The sequence below is a fragment of the Glycine soja genome, chromosome 13, assembly GCF_004193775.1.
Source record: "Glycine soja cultivar W05 chromosome 13, ASM419377v2, whole genome shotgun sequence".
NCBI lineage: Eukaryota > Viridiplantae > Streptophyta > Magnoliopsida > Fabales > Fabaceae > Glycine > Glycine soja.
In genome coordinates this window covers 27,844,060-27,858,893 of record NC_041014.1, presented here as the reverse complement: position 1 = coordinate 27,858,893, position 14,834 = coordinate 27,844,060, and the positions used below count along the sequence as shown (strand labels likewise).

General features: G+C 27.6%; 1 long non-coding RNA gene across 2 annotated transcripts; it reads right to left on the bottom strand.

Moving 5' to 3' along the window:
• Positions 1–9,042: 9,042 nt before the first annotated feature.
• On the bottom strand, positions 9,043–11,128 carry LOC114381834. Of its 2 annotated transcripts, XR_003660092.1 has the most exons (6): positions 10,488–11,128; positions 10,154–10,222; positions 9,975–10,083; positions 9,830–9,882; positions 9,536–9,701; positions 9,043–9,439 (listed from the first exon to the last, which is right to left on the bottom strand). It is a non-coding gene; the product is annotated as an uncharacterized LOC114381834 (long non-coding RNA). The 2 variants fall into 2 exon arrangements; XR_003660091.1 differs by having other exon boundaries at positions 9,975–10,222.
• Positions 11,129–14,834: the final 3,706 nt, after the last annotated feature.

Sequence of the window (14,834 nt, the reverse complement as noted above, 5' to 3'; positions counted from 1 at the left end):
ATTATAAATAATATGTTTTTTAAGTATTGCAAGGACATACAGAATTAATTTAAATATTTACTTTAATAATCTTAATATTAAAAAAAAATTTATAACATATTTAAATTTATGAAAAATTAAAATAAACAACTTATTTTAACAACAACCTATTATAAATGTTCTGACGGTCTATATTGATATAATAATAGCTATCTAATGATTTCTAATAAAATTACTCTGGAATACATTCTTGAATTTTTACGTTTTCTGAATTAATTCATTCGAATTACAAGTTATTTTTGTTACTTTTTTTTTCTTGTACGTCTTTCTTCACTTTTAGAGTTATTCAACCTTTAGATTCTTTTTGTTTAATTTTCTTACAGTTATTGTTAATGGTTTTAAATAAATCAAAATCGAGGTTTATCAAAATTGTTAATAAATTAATATATATATATATATATATATATATATATATATATATATATATCTTACATATATTAATTAAAACAGAAAAAAAGTAAAATACACTTACAATATTATATTTTATTTATTTGTAGATTTTAATGACTTTTAATCTTACTCTTACAGATCATAATAAAGATATTTAAATATTACTTTATTTTATTTTATTTTAACACATTTCATTAATATATTTATATTTTATTTACACTAATAATAATAATAATAATTAATACAAAGTACCTCTTAATTTTATAAACAAACTCACGCTCACACAGATGGATATATAAGATATGTACCCAAAAAAATGTATATATAAGAAAATACTACATTTTTTCTCTCTAAAAATATACAATATTTTAAATTTTTTCTCTATTCATCACATTATTTATTATGTTTTTAGTTCTCTCTTTTTCTTTTTTTCTCTCTCTCTTTTATATAGTTATACATATTGTATGACTTATTCTACAAATAACATTTATCATTTAATCAATCAAGTTGGTTCATGAATCAATGGAGTCAAATAATACATAATTCAAGCTTAACTCGCTTATTTAACAAGTTCAATTTTTAATTTATGTTCAACTCATTTGATTCATGAATCAAATTCAACAAGTTAATTATTGAGTCAAGTTGGTTTGGATCATGTCAGTCTTATTTGAGATAATCACTTGACATTTTGTTAAACACATGACAATTAAGAAGTGACACATAATAGTAGTCACAAAAAATGGTAATTTCATATTTTTTAAAGATTTTGGAGATCCCGCATTGACTAATGATATAGCCAAAGCAGTGTATGTAAATAGAGGATAATCTTCATTACACAAGCATTTTTGTAGAACTAAATTAGGCTCAAAAACCAAATGTTAAGATGATATCAAGGTCTATCCTACTAATTGTTAATGAGTCTATTCGGTCACTCATTATCGAATCGTTATTGGATCACCGACCGATATTCAGTTATACAAAATTTACATTTGAGATGTTCAATCCTCCATATGGATGTGATGGAGATCACATATGAATTAGTGATATAGTCAAAGTAGTGTATACCAATGAGAAAAAACTCTCACATCATAAATTAGTTTTGTGAAATTAGTTAAACTCAAACCAAATTCTAGAAATGAAAATTGAAGACAAAATTTTACAAAAATAAAAATAAAACTTGTTCATTTTATAGGGACTAAAATCATAAATAAATCTGAATAGTTATTGAATAGTGTCCAGATTATTATAACTTCAATCAATAAGTTATTTGATAATTCAATGCATCTTATTCAAACCAAAACAATTTGGATTGAGTTTTAAAATAAGATTAATTGAATTATCAAAATTAAGTTAATTTTAATTGTTTTTTTTTCTAAAAAATGATCAAATAAATCCAAGAACACCCCTATCATGGTCCCTTTGTATAAAATATATTAGTAAGTTTCTAGTGCATTGCATATTTTTTTATAAGTTTTTAAAAAATTAGATAGAGAATTGAAGAAAATAATATGTTTTGATTGAAAATAAATCAAATTAAAATTAACTAATGGAATTCAATATCCATAAAACATATAAATTAAATTAAATACTTAATGACATCTTCATCACATTCAAAATCTTCAAGCAACAATTGTGGTCTCAATAGTGCCTTGTCTTTGTCTTCTTATTCTTTTATTAGAAGTATGCGCTTCAATATAAGAATAGAATTGTGGTCTCAATGGTGCCTTGTCAAATGTGAATTTAAAATACGCAAATTCTTATCCATAATTGGTTTGCTAAACCCTTCGCACACACAAAAAAAAAAAAAAATGGTTTGCTAAAACTCTATTACTTCTTTCTTCAAACTATCTAAAAAAAATTGTATGAAACCATGTAAACATGTACTGCCCTGTCTTTATTTAAAGACCCATTCAGCTCATTCACACTCCATTAAAAAAATAGTTAATTTCATTAAATTTATTAATAATACGTATTATTCTTTCAAAAGTACCCTTATTTTTTTAAAAAAAAAATCATTCATTTTCCAATCAATTGTTTCTCATCCAATAATTAATATTTGGAGAGATAATAATTAATTAAGAATATTTTACAAAAAAAATAATAGTTAATGAATCTAAAAATTAAACAAAAAATCTTATAAAAGAACACAAACAATATTTTTAAAAATGATCTTATAAATAAGTACTAACAAAACTTAGATTCTACATATCACTATAAGTTAAAGCATTAATAAACTCTCGTTCAAAAAAAATCAATATGATTGTCTCCAAGAACGACTAGAGACAGATCAAGCTAGGCTAATTAGATTTTTCAAGGTTCACAAGAACAATTTGAATTAACTCTTAATTAATATATATGAGTCTTACCTTTATATTTATTTATTTTTACCCTACTTAATATATTTAAAAGTCTAACCTAACTTGAAAGAATTTCCCTTTAAAAAAACCTTAAAAGCATTTTTAAGGGCCTATAAAAGTTCACAAGCCTATTAACCTAATAGGTTGGCAAACCTATCAACACAAACAAGTCAGAAGTATCATTAAAATAAGTAGTTGTCATGGCATTACTTAGGCGATACTTAACAACAATCATTAAAAACGTAAACGAGAAAAAATATAAAGACTAAGATTAATCAAAATTTTATTTAGAGAATAATAATATAAATTATCAAAAGTTGAGAGAAAAAAACACATTTTTCTCTATTTTAAATTTATACTGACAATACAATTCATTACACTAAAGATAAGATGTGCTGATGGTATATATATCAAATTTTCATATCAATGTAATGTCTAATAATAATATACAAATTCATAATGTCTATATTAACTATTTAAATTTTAGAATATAAAAAAATTATATCAACAAAGGTAAAGCCAATACTGAAATAGACGAAATCTATGTTTTACAGGTAAAGCCAGCACTAAACCTGTGTTTTATTTTCGTCTAACAAGTAAATTATTCAAACCAACTTATAAACTACATTGCTTTTTTTTATTTTCTACATTACCCTAGTGTCATGTGAATCATACTCCTTAATTATTTGTGTTATCCTTGATTCTCAATCAGGATTTCGCTTTGCATCCTCGTGCTTCTATCATCACACGGATAAGCCTTGGGTTATCTCTTTTTATTATGTGCTGAGAGAACAAAACCAATGTGCAGATTGATTAGCTAGACAAGACTCTCTTATAGAGAGATACTTTACATATATACAATCTATGTCCTCCTGCTCTTGTTGTGGCAGATGCAATAGAAACATCCTTTGTTAGGTTGTTATCCCTTTTCTGCTTTTTTATTTTATTTCTTAATGATAAAAAAATTTCTTCAATTGTTATGTATAATTATTTTTATTTTTATCTTTAATATTAATTAATAATATTTTGAGTGGAAATTGAGTGCAATACGTAAGAAAATAGCATATATATGCTTGGTTTTATTCAACAAAAAAATAAACGTTACCTCAATTTTGCCCTTTTAATATGCAGTCTTTCTTTCCTTTTTTTTTTTTTTGTATGAGTATGTCGCAAATCATAATCATTGATTTATTGTTTTGGCATAGAATTTTTTATTATGTTATATATATTCAAATACAAAATGATTGTTAAAAAAACAAAATAAAATTAGGATAAAATGTGGAGATAATAAGATTTTCTTAAATTAAGCAAATCAAATAATTATGGCCTATATACAAAAAAAAAAAAAGCAAATCAAATTATGAACGCGAAATTAAAAATCAACCTCCACTCACTAATGTCGACTTTCGATCATCAAAATATTGACCCTCTTTGAAGTTGAACTCGAGCAGTAACTTTCAGCTTTACTATGAAAGTGATTATATATAATTTAGGTCTAATTATTCTTTTAGTTACTGAATTTGAGTGTGTTTTTTTTTTAAAAAAATTGAGTTCTTGAAATCTATTTAAGACATTAATTTTTTCAATAAATATTTTTTTATACATATAAATCAGAAATCAAACTCATGATTAATATAAAAGATAAAATTATTTATTTATCATGTCACTCTCCAATAATATTAATATTAAGCCTATAATTTTTGTAAAAGGATATCAAATAATTGTACTATAGATATATATTGATAAGCAAAGAGAGTGATAATCAGATATTTCAAAAAGAAAATTGTACGGGTCTTTTCAAATGGATGGCGATTTGTTCTTACTTTCTTGAAAGTTGACATATCAAATCCATTGAAATGGGAATCTAGTCATTTCTTGTATTTTTCCATCATAATCAAGTTAAATATGTTGCCTCAAGCAGAAAAGGTGCTTTAGAATATTTAATTTATGCTATTTAATATGGTCGTCTATCTCTTTATCTTTTTCACGAGGAAGTTTTTCAATCTACATCGTTCGTGACAAGTATTTCGTTTATTTTAATTATAATTATATATATATATATATATAAGTTCATAAAATAAAAAAATTATTTGTTTTTTAATAAAAATAACACCCATATGTTAGTATTTCAAAAGTAAATTTAAATTTTAACAACCACAAATATATAAAGTTTAATGTAATATTATAAAAATAATTTGACCTAATTTTTAAAATAAATTGGCCGGTTCGAGGGTCAAATCAGAGCTAGCTCGCCGGAGTTATATTCTAATTAATGAATGATATCTACAATAATAATAATAATAATAAAAAGCAACCTTGATAACCAAGTACGTAATGAAGTATAATACAATAATAGCCACCAATACTTTCTAGCTAACATTGTAAGTAAGATAGTCACTATCCTCCCATAATTTGGTTGAACATAACCCGTGTGCATCATGTCAAAGGGTCATCTTAATTAATTTCTTGATTTTCCATTTTCTTTCTCCTTTTTTAACACACTTTTTTTTTTGTAGCTTTTATTCTTTCACAATTTCATCCAAATGATAAAGTGTAAACTTTAAGAATCAACAACATCTAATAAGAAGACTAATAAATTAAAATATGATTTTTTTTCGTTACTCACACATGTGGTGCTTCCTTTATTTTCCCGTGTTTGTCATTTCATCCTAGCTGTGCAATTTTTCTCCTCGTTCAAATACAACTCCACGAGATTCCTTTGGTTGCTGATAAAGTTCCAAATCCTGCTGATACTGTGTTGTGTGTTGTACCTTTACGTTAAACCAACACTTGGCATCAATTTTTAAATGGAATATATATATATATAATTAAACACCAATCTCAGTGCATGAAGTGCATATTATATGGTTATATCAGATCAAGAAAATCACTTAATTATTGAACATAATTGCTAAGCCTGAGGTTACTGTCGCTTAATAGTTTGCGCCAGCAGCAAATTATACAAACAAGATACATTCCACCAAGTGATCAAGAGTTTAAATAATGACATGTCCTGATCTAAGCTCCACTGATTATCACCCTCTACATTATTGGGATTATTAATTTAGAATAATTATTGAATGCATAAACCCACATTGCCGCATTCGATGAAATCACTTTGAAAATAATTTAAGAGCTAACCATATGGCACACACACATATATGGTTGGGAAATGGATGTGTAAACATTTATTTAATAAGAAAATATGAAGCATTGACCCAAGGCTTTTGGCATAGTTGTTCTTGCTGCCGCGCCCTCTAAGCTAGCTCCCTATAGGGAGTGCCCAAATGGAATTTTATGTTCAAATTAACCAAACGGCCTCATGTACACAAATGATGGTAAAAAAATAAATAAAAATAGTTGGCTTAATTAGATTTTTTTTTTTGTGTAATTAGGAGGAATTAGATGTTTCTTATTTGACACCCAATTAATCTTTTCCCACCAGATCAATTTATTTTGAAATAAAATAATATATCCAATTATAAATCATGTCTAAGTCAAAAATTGAACTTTTAAATATTAAATCTTATGTCAATAACTTTTTATTTAATTAGAAATTTAAATATTGAAACTAGAGAATTGATGTGAATAAACTTTCCACGGCTGCCCATGAATTTTGGATTTGGGTATTTTAAAATAAGGGATGCACTTCTTTTTGATTGAATGGAGTAAACACAAAAACTACCCTAATATATAGTACTAGGGGGAAAGAAAGACCCTTACCTAATAATTTAACAAGAGGGGTATCATATCAAAACATGATCAAGGTGGAGTCACATGCTCAAGATCACACAAGTGGGGCCTAATTAGCCAGTCAATCAGTTAGGTACAATGCAATTCCCTTCTCGTGGAGTCTTGTTGTGTAATCTGAGTTTGTCAAATTAAATTTCCTTATATGAACAACAACATACATCATTGGAAACAAGGATGAGAGCAATTCCGTTTCCATGAAACCAATTCAACTACACATGATGATCAGACTCCATCTAAAGTGTGATGACAGAAAAACAACTACACAGAAATTATGATTTGATACTCATCAAAATCTGTAATTTATAAGATTCTTATTACTTACTGTCAAATTTTATGTAATAATTGAATTAAAATAGAGATAAAAACTAATGAGTACAGCGAAGGAGAGTTTTCATACCTCAGGAAGGGAAGAAAGAAAATTATGGTAACAGAGACCGAATAGTTATAGTTTCCCTTCACTACACGTGAATAGGATTATTGGAATTCACTTTCCATCCCTTTCGGTGGCACGAGTGGGTTTAGGACAAGAAAGGAAAGATCCAACCCATTGTCGGGTTTAATGGTGATGATTTATCCTCTTTTTTTTTTTAAAGATTAAAAGGTAAAAAATGTCCCCAAGTTCTACCGTCACCATACTAGAGGAGCCTATATATTAATTTTTGGCAAACTATCCTTGGACGAATAAATTATTGCATCTTATCTTATCAAAGGAAAAAAAAAAACTTATTGCAGATTAGAATTTATATATTTTGACACAACTTTGCCTAGGAGCATTTCAGTGAAAATTAGTGAGCATTTTAAAAAAAAATATAATTATAACCTCAATAATCAATGATTAAAAAATGTAATTTAAGGGTTGCTTGAGATTAATATCGATTTTAAGTTCTAAAAGTTAACGTAATTTTTTAGTCTTGCAATTTAGTTTCAATTTTAAGTGATATTCAAATTTCACAAATTTTAAATTTAAACTATACAAGTCACACGCGTATAAAAAAATCTACGTACAAATCACACAAAATTTCAATTAATTAGCCTAGTTTCAAATATTTTCTCATCTTTAACCTTAACTCCATTTTCTTTGTCTTTTGAGTGGCCTTTTAGGGTCTAGTTATTCTGAGAATGGTTTATGTTGACCTTTTCTGGTTATAACTGGATGCCTTTTATATTCAAATAAATTAGTGTCTTCTTAGGCATTCTTTGACTCAACAGAGAATGAAAAGCGAGAAAGAACTTTAGGTTTCATCATCGTCTATTGGATCCTGAGGAATTTAGGTTTGATTCTTAAAGATTCATGACGTTCCTTCTTTATGTTTTATGCTTAGTGACTCCATGAGTTTCTTCTCGTTAGGTTATGTTAGGATGAACCTTTATTTGATTCTAATGTAATTAATTTTCCTTTTTGAATCACATTTCTTTTTATGCAAATTAAATTCTTGGACTTACCATTAATGCTTTGCCGCAATCGAACTTTGTTAGAAAATAAATCAATATATAACCTAAATCTTGCAACCAAAATTAAAAAAATATAATATCAGATTTTTATTTTTATTTTTTGTTCACGAGACTCATTTTTATATGATTTTTTATCATATTTATGAGCCATTTCGAATTAAATATAAGTTGAATTTCATAACTTTCATGTAAGTAAATTTAATGAAACAAATTTTATATCTCAAATTAATAAAAAAAAATAATTCAAAATCATGTTACAAATGATCATTGTCACTTTAAAAATATAAATGGTTAAATTAAACTTTTTGAAAGAAAATTAACGTTACCCGCCCTTATGGGACCAAATCTAATATAATTAAAAGTATATTTTAGTGAGAGAAAAATATAGTTTAACACAAAAAGTATAAATAAAATATTTGCATCTTTCGTAAAAGAAATGTGTAATTATAACCTTAAAAAATATATCGCATCATATTTTAGTGCTTTAGTAGATGGTAAATACCCAATTAATCGCCACGCTGCGCTGCCTATGCCTAAATTTAGCTATTTCATAAAACGTTCCTAGTTAAAAGTTAAGTAAGAACTAAGAAGTGATGATCGAAGTTTAATTGTTTAAGGTTTGTTCTAGGCTTATAGCAATATCCTAACAAGTATACCATTGAAAGTCATTATTAAAAAAAGCACAATCTACATCGATTATTTTAAACATATTAAGTCGATTGGCGTGATGTCGTAGAAAACTAATAGATCTACGATGATGGTTAAACACAATCGTCTTAGAATGTACTATATAGTACTTTATAAGACGGTTACCTGTAGAATCGTCTTAGAAAATTATTTTTTTAAAAATAAAGTTGAATCTTTCTAAAGGCCTCTTACTTTGGTTTTTTTCACTCATCATTTCAAGTGTCCTATTTAAGTGGCTATGCTAGCATAAGGTCATGTTTTACACAATACCAAATTACTTAACAACATATGAAAGTACTTTATTATTAAAAACAAAAAACACAAAACAAACATATAGGAGACTGTCCTCATTAAACTTCATAAATTTGCGGAAGAAAAAGATTAATTTAATTTTGCACAAAAATAGAGGTCAAAATATATAGCAACTAATTAATTATAAATACATGTAGGTTACTATATTATATCCCAAAAAAATACAGCAAGATGCAAAATTATCTACAAAAAGTTCACCTGACTTGATTGGTCAAGCAGTGCGCTTCCAATTAAACCAGGCGCAATAATGGTCATTGTTGTTGTGGTTCTTGAGAGAAAAAATCTGGAATGAACCTTGTGCTACAGCACGCACATTTATGTTCGCCTGTTTTCAATTTTAATAACAATAGCACACAAAAGAACAACAAAAGATAGTGATTGCACCTGAGATATCATAATAACATTAGCTCCAACGTCTTTTACTACACCAAAAATAGCGCTAGCTGTACCTGGAACACCAGTCATTTCGGTTATGCAAAAAGAACAACTATAGAGACTACAACTTTGAGGAGACAAGCACAAAATGACTGCAATTCATGACTCACCCCTCTACATTTACAAGTGCCAAGTTGTCTATTGTTGTAATGCCTTTGACATAATTTTTGAATATCTGCTTATCTTCATCACCAATAATAGAAGGGTGGCAAATCTTTGTTCCAGAAGAAGAGAGGTTGAAGACATTCCTTATTATAATGGGAATGCCATATCTAACTGGAATTATTGTGCGTGGTTGTAAGACATTGGCACCAAAATAAGATTGCGAAAGATGTAGTTTGAAAGTTAGACTCCTAAATTTTATTGTCACAACTAGCTTTTACACTTTCCGGAATCAAACTTACCATTCCCCACGCTTCTTGATAAGACAGTGTCTTCAAAATCACAACATCACCAACTGCAGAATATATCTATACTAAATTAAACCGACACTAAGGCTGTAGAAGTGTAGAACATAAAGCAAAGCAAAAGCATCATCACATAACAAACCTTTTCTAAGATCTGCACTATACACACCATCAACATCTGTCCAAATTATGACCTGACGAGCCCTGAACAGAGCACCCATAATTGTTGCCGAGAAATCACTTCAATCTCTCTAGAGAGTAGTAGGAATTTTCTGAGATGTGCTTGCAATAAATCCTACCTTAGATGGATTTAGAGCGTACCATTTCTCAAGTCTTCGTTCAGACTCCAAACATAGCTAGCTATTACTCCATACTCTAGAAGCATGACCACTGGCATTGATCATTGTCAGTAGTTTAAATTATCAAAATTCTTTTTGTACAAAAAGCAATTATACATTCAGTATAAATTTCTGAAAGAGGCATCGTTGCCAACGGCAGAGAAAATGTAAAAGCGCACAATTAACTCAAGCAATTACAAACTCTATCATAATCACTAGTCAGATTATATAGATAGTATTCAATTGAGAAAATAGAGAATCATAATTAGCACAAACAACAAATAAGACATATGATTATCGAAGCAAAATTCAAGTACCATTATGGAGCAATAAGGGGAATTCGGTCCAACACTGAGGCCGCGTAGAAATCTCTTTCACAAAATGAATAATATCTTTCGTGGTTCCAGGTACCGCATCGTCGCTGTTGCTCCGTTGTTGATCATGCTCCAACTGCAACAACTGAGAAGCGAACTTGGAGATTCTGGTGACGACTCTGTTCCAGGAAATGTGCTAGAGAGAGTTCTTGAAGCTTCCGCCGATCTCCACAAGATCGTTCCGGATTCCGATCAGAGCTTGCGAGGAGGAGAAATCACCGGCGGGGGTGGAGGAAGAAGAAGAAGAAGAAGAAAAAGAAGAGGAAGAGGAAGACGACGGCGACAGAGCGAGGGAGTTGGCGACACTGCGAAAAATATGCGATATGTCGTCCTTGACGCAATGGCGATCGATGGCGGCTTACGGCGGCGAAGACGAGTGGATAACGGTGCGGTCGTGGAGATTAGAAGATTTTGGGTTGGGGTGGTTGGACTTGAAGAGCTAAGACATTTTTCTTTTAATTTCAAAGACTTGGCGGCGTGGGCATGGAGCAAGGTGGCGAGGAGCGAGGAGGTGAGGGTTGAGAGGGAGAGGAGTGTATGGAAGCTTCTAGGGCACGAAGGAGCAAAAAAAGAGAATAAAAAGGTGAGCAAAACTCAGACGATTTTATTAAAAACCCATCTTTGAATATTTTGAATACTTACTTTCTAAAACGGTCACTCGTTGTATAATTTTTATTATTTATAAAATTATTTTTGTGTGATATTTTAAGACAATTTCGAATAACTATTTTAAAATGTATATAGTAAAAAATATTTTTTTTAGTAGTGAGTGAAACAAAGATATATGCAATTTGTGATTTTTTGGTCCCAAAACAAGTAGTAAGGATATGTGCCACTATTGTTGAAGCAACTTTACACTCTACAAAAGGCAAAATTGAATTATGGGTGTCCACTTTTTTAGAGCAAGTCATTGTCTATCCCAAAAACAATTCCCACACACATGCATCTCTTTCCATGTGATCTTAAGGGACACGTTTGGGTCCGTGGTCCTAATGTTGTCCATAAGAAGTTGATTTGTAGGTCTTCAAGCCGAATTACATTGACATAATGATTTTTTCCCTTTAGTAACAAGAGTGTATACTTCAACGTTTTCTATTTCTTTCTTTACGTATGAAAACTAGTATATCGATTATTTATTGTATTATATGGTAAAATTAAATTAAAAATATAAATATTTTAAATTAATTATAATACTTTTAAAAATTAACAGAAAAAGTGGTATTACAAAACAAGTTTACTTAATATAAAAGTGTGTTTTTATGGATAAGTTATCTATTTATAAACATAAATAAATCGTTTTGGAAGTAAAATGTAGGAGGATTATAAATTAAAAATAGCAAGCAAACATTTTATCGAGTTTTTATTATAGTTAAAATTAAAAATACTTTTAAAAAAATACTTCTAATTGAATCCCTAAACACCAACATTATTATTATTATTATGCATAACATTGATGCATTAATATGGAAGTGTTCATTTTCAATGCATGACTTCCTAAGGAAACCCTTTTCTTAAATAGTAGTAAAATTTATTTTTCAATTATTGTTAAAAATGAGGATATACAAGGTGCAACGGTTTGTGTTTCAAGATGGTTCAACCAAAGCCACAGTTAATAGTGTCAGCTTGAGCTTCAACTGGCCAACACTCACGCTAGGATAGAGCAAACCTTAAAATCAAGTTATAGAAAATAATATATTCTAATAGTATATATAATATTAAATAATAGGTTTAATTATTCATTTTGGTTCCAATAATTTTATAAATTATATTTTTTAGTTCTTATAGTTTGAAAATAATTTCTTTAGTCCCTATAATTTATATCTTAATTCTCTTTTAGTTCCTATAATTTGAAAGTGGTTTTTTTAGTCCTTATAATTTATATTTTAATTCTCTTTTAATCATTATAATTTGAAAGTGGTCTTTTTAGTCTTATACCTTATATTTTAATTCTCTTTTAATATTTACCATCAAAATATGAGTAATATTATCAATTATAATTATCTACAAAAATATTAACAAGTAATTCATAACTAATTTATCGCAAGATAATTTATAATAAAAAATAGTTGATAATTTATAACTAATTTGTAGATGATTATATATATATATATATATATATATATATATATATATATATATATATATATATATATATTGTAACAATAACTAAAAGGTAATTAAAATATAAATTATATGAACTAAAAAAATCACCTTTAAACTATATGGACTAAAAGAGAATTAAAATATAAAATCACTTTTAAATTATAAGGACTAAAAGAGAATTAAAATATAAATTATAGAGACAAAAAATATTACTTTCAAATTATAAGAATTAAAATATATAAATCATTAAATTATAGGAACCAAATAAATAATTAAACTTAAATAATATATTATGAGTCTTCATAAGGTCTATATGCTCTGATAAAAAATTTCAAGTTGGAACTAAGATAAACTCGTCCTGTAATAAAATCATGAGTAAAATAAGTTTGGAGTTTGGAGTTTGATGTGCCATGGTGCATATAGATTACATATGCAGTCAAGGTTTGTAGTAGCGAGTGGGGTTTTGATCAGGTTTAGGGTTAAGGTTATTGGTGGATAGACTCAGTTTGGATTTGAGAGAAAGTAGTAACGGTTGCTATAATCTTATTTATTTATTTTTATCGATTAATATTAATTGTTATTTGTTAATATTGTTAGTTTGTATTAATTGAGAAATTTAAATCCATCACCTTTCTTTCATTTTCTTTTTCTTTTATTATTAAATCAATCTTATATCTTCAGTATTACTCATTCTAATATGAAAAAATTGGAGAATTGAGCAGCTTCACAAGATAAAATAAGATACGTGTTAAATTTAGTAGCTACTAGTATACTAGTAGGTAGTGTTCACTTCATAACAGTTTTAATTCAACAAACATAATATTTATGTTATAATCATTATTCGTGGTTTTGGCTAGCTAGCAGTTTTTATTTTGTGGCCACAAGAAGATAACTATGATATTCTTCATAATAGCCTATCACGTGATTGGATTTGTAAGTTGGTTTTGTTAGAATTGGAAATGTCATCAACAACATGGATCCCTGTAATTTATTTCTATAATGTACATATATACCACGTGACATGAGATGATGATGATGATTATATTTCTCTGTTTTTTATAAATAGAAAAATTCAAAAGAATATAGGATTTTCTCTCAAGTATTTACACTCGCTTCAACGTAATTCATTTTTTTTTTTATTTAGTCAGTTGAGAATTTCAGACATTGCAGATACTCGTTAGCATCTAAATACCAAGTGCGTCAAATAACTTCATTATTTCGAAATCAAACATTGAAGACACTGGAAGGATTTACGTACTTAGAAGAAAAAAAAAGACACGTTCATTAAAAAGAGAAAAGGCAAAAGATGGAGAGCCATTGCAAAAATAGCAAAGGAAAGCACAATAGGCTATTTTTGGCCTAGTAACACTTTGATAAACTATTTAACAAAAAGCCTAGCCTAGTATTTTAAGGATTCCTAAATCTTGTATGAGGGCTTTTTTAGTCCTTTATAGCATTATAGAGATGTTATATTTGTATTCATTTTTTCTCTTCACACCAAACATTTACACTGTTGTTAATCTTATCAACCACAGTGAAATGTGATTGAATAGCTATTCAAAATTGTTTTATATTGATAGTGAATCATCATTAAACTCATAATTAAAACTAAATAAATAAGTAAATATTTATACGGGCGTTTTTTGTTTTAGATAAATATAAACTACAAATTAAAATTTTAAAATGAAAATCTAAATATTAGACTGTTTTATCATAGAGAAATCAAATTCAATTGCATAGCATGTGAGTATGTCTGCCCCATATAGTCTACGGACTTAGCGGACTGGTCTATATTTGATAAAAAAATAAAAAATAAAAAATAAAAATTTAAAATATAAAATTTGACTCATTTTAAAAATTAACTATGAATTGTCTAATAAAGTCTAAAATGATAACATAATTTACCTCTTAAGCGGTCTAAAAAGTATTTTTTATATTATATTTACTTAATTTATAATTTTGTTAATCAAAATACTATATCATTATTCCCCTATTATTTAATTATATAATTATATAAAAAGTACTTAAATTTTTACACTTTTTTTATTTTACTTTGTTTATATTTCTTATTTATTAGTATTGTATTTTTTTATATTAAAATATAAAAAGTCTATCAGATTCACAAGGTCCAAGATAAAATCCATTTAACTCATATATATTAAGTATGACGGACTAAAAAAACCCACA